Here is a 3493-nt window from a genome sequence, read left to right on the forward strand (position 1 = left end):
TGGAACATTACATGAGAGAAATGAGGATCTAATGAAATGAGGTAAGAAGTTTCTCTTTTTTCTCGATCTAGTTTTCCATCCACAAACGCGTTTTGGTGTAGCCAGTTCTGACTGGGTCGGAACTAACATCTCCATATTTTTCTTTCTTTTCCAATTCCAATTCTAATTCGTTCAAGGAACAATTGAGGTGCCCTCGATTGGCTGCGCTATGCCGGATAAAAATGGTTTGAAATGAAGAGAGGGACAAAAAAAAATCACCGAAAGGAGCACCAAGGGTCATTGGAAAACAGAGTGGTTTAACAATAAAACGCAAACCGGTAGTCACCAGGCACTCCATAAACATTAGAAGACCTCGATGGTGTTGCACAGGTTTACACGGGTTTACAGGTTTACACAGGTTTATACACAGGCTTATAATTGCAATAATTTGAATGGCTCCTTGTTGACAGTACTCAACTGAGTACGGATGCCGCCTTAGCCGCCTCTCCGTTCGGCAGAGCTCATATTTTATAAAGATGTGCTCAATATTCGCCACGGCGCCACAGTTGGAGCATAAGCTTGTATCACAGTATCCCATCCTGAGCTTGAATTGCAGAGTTCAGGCGAAATTCAGGCGAAGTCTGTGCAGGAGGGATGTAAAGTAGCGTGGTACACGGTAAACGGTCTGGAACGAGAAAAGAGAAATTTCGATCCACCGAATACATGAGGAACCTGTCAGTGATGTCCCAACGCCATTGCTGCAGAGCAAGTGGCTGGATTATCTCAGACAAAAGTGACCTCTTGTCTCCCCTCGACAGCAGAACTGGCACGACTGTCCTGGAATAATGGGCAGCCGTTACCACTCGGTCGGACTCTTCATCCCCGCTTAAACCACAGTGACCCGGGACCCATTGCAGGGGTATACGGTGGCCTTCTTCGCTCAGACGCTGAGCTGGTTGGAGGATGTCTGTTACGACTGGGGCGAGCGAGCTACGAATCCCCATGTTGGTTATGCATTGCAAAGCAGCCTTTGAATCCGTGGGGTATCATGCGACATTTTCCATAGAAACAACAGTACAGCATTAGCTCAGCCAACGTTGATGATGTGTGAGAAGGTATATCCATGCGACACAGGGTCCGTTGGGATGACAAAAGCAAACGCATGAGCATTCCCAGTTGGTGGATCCATCAGTGAAACCTACAGTGTGGCCAGCATATCTGCTATACATCATGACCGCTGCCAGCTGTTCGAGAACTGATGCTGTCACTTGGTTTCTTTTGACCTCAGGGGTAGACAATGAGTGTGATGGTAATGGAAGCGACCACGGGCACCGTTCATTTTACTCTAAACGGATAAACCTTGTGCTTCGCTTCCGTGCTACGTCTGTATGCAAATACTTTGCTTCCAGCGGCAAGCTTTTGTTGTTGCGAGCTGTAGAGGCCTGTTTATATGACCGCGTGGCGCCGACGAGCGAGCGAGCGAGCGCAACGACATTGACTGCCGTACGTAACCCACTGAGCGTTTGTACTCGGACGGAAGGAAATGTATGGCGTAGACCAGCCTTCTCTGGCAGCTGTGGGCACGCTTCGCCGCAGAGTAGAACATACTCTGCTCTTGACGTTGGGCGACAGTGCTCGCCGGCACACGCTGTAGCACAATCCCTCACGCGGCTCGCTATGCACAGACATCGCTATGGTGTTGTACATGCTCCACGAAAAGCACGTCACTCAGTTGCATAGTATAAACATAGACGTAGTATAAAAATGCGTAGCAGACCGGTTGCGTTACGCCATGCCGCTCGACTATGCGCCGTCGGTCTCCCTCCGTCTCCCTCTGCCGTAAGACTTCTGTCGGCACTTCGCGCCGCGGGCTTCGGCTATATCACCATCCGTGTTTCCTTGGACCTCGAGCAATGTCGCTGTTTTTGCGCCTGCGAAATTCAGTGCAAGACAGGTAGGGTATGCAAACGCCTACCCATCCATATGATATTTGCAAGAGCGGTCGCTTCTCCGCTGACCTTTAACAGTTATATGTCAACCGCCTTGTTCACTTTGCCGAAGGTATTGTAGCTCTTCGAGTGTCAAATGGATTTTTCGATAACAGTTTCGCGCTGGTACACGTAACCTTTGAGATCCCCTGCTGCTGCCCATAAGGAATGACGGCAGGGGACCTGGCCTAAACATGTTTGTAGATTTCTCGTATCCTGACCAATGAGAGATTGTACAATTTCCTCCACACAGAGATGAAGTGCTACCTACTGCCAGCAGCGCATTTGATGATGTGAATAAAGTGCCACAGTTAGCTTGCTTGCTTGATAGCATTGAACATCCCATATCCCCATTGCTCTCTCAGCGTACCGCCTCAGCGGCGGTGAATCGCCCACCCCATCACCATCCAATGTATGTGTGTGTGTGTCAGTGTACACGTGTAGGAACCCCATTTTACCCTTACGCAGCTCCAGGGTCTTTAACCGTGCGACTACTTACAGCAAACATCATCGGTTCAAATCTCCTGACCGGCACTCTCATCGGGTCCTACTGCGCCAGGGTGTGACGTCAACCCCGTTAGTATCCCAGAAGGAGGGCGGACAGAAACACCTTGCGCACTCCAGAAATGGCACGAAAGACAATATCCTACATTCGAGAGGTTCTTTCCCTGAAAGGTACTGGAAAACTTACAGTCCATACAGTCCGCTTCCTTCGAAACGCGAGCCTTGCGTAAAGACGCAACACTTCATTTCTTATCATATCGCCTACACTTGCGACGCTGCACACAGGAGCGAGGCCAGCTAAGGGAAGCTGCTCTTTTGCCACCGTTACCGCCACCACCCTCACCCAGAGGGCGTGCGGATTAAAGTCTTCTTCTTGACGGTATTTCATGTTATAATAAACATTTTATGAGCATGGTAAATGATCAATAAAATTCCTGTTGTTTTATTTCTGCGACTTTTAGGGTTGCTTGCAGCTCTCGGTTCAGTGGCATTGTGCTTGCACGTGTGTGTATCTCGGCACAAGCTTGTCGTTGGCCCTGGCTTTTCCTTGAGTGCCTTCCCGACACTGAAGTTCGGAGAACAAATCGAAAACACTAAAAAAACAAAACAAAAAAAAAACACGCTGTTCCTTGTCCATGTAGAGGTATTAGTCTTAGGTTATGTAGTGTTTGGTGCCGCTTTTAGCTGATTTTTGCTAATGTAATGGGATTTTACAGTCACAGCTGTTAGTGCCTCGTTTCCTGAGATCACGGAGTCGGCGTCATCCGCAGAGGGAAAAGCGAACACAATATCCAACAATATTAGTGACGGCGACGAAGGACGACCAGGACAACGCTAGCATGGCGCTCGAGTAAAAAAAAAAAATAGTAATAATAAAAAGAACGCCATGGAGATACCTGGCCCTGCTGACGCACAAGCTTTCGACGGGCACGAGAACGCGAACGGAAGCGCAGAGCTGGCGAAGATCCAGCTCGTCCAGCAGCCAAGGCTGCAAACAAGAGAGTGCGATGTCAGGACCCCAA

Source organism: Ornithodoros turicata, chromosome 1 (assembly GCF_037126465.1).
Source record: "Ornithodoros turicata isolate Travis chromosome 1, ASM3712646v1, whole genome shotgun sequence".
Lineage (NCBI taxonomy): Eukaryota > Metazoa > Arthropoda > Arachnida > Ixodida > Argasidae > Ornithodoros > Ornithodoros turicata.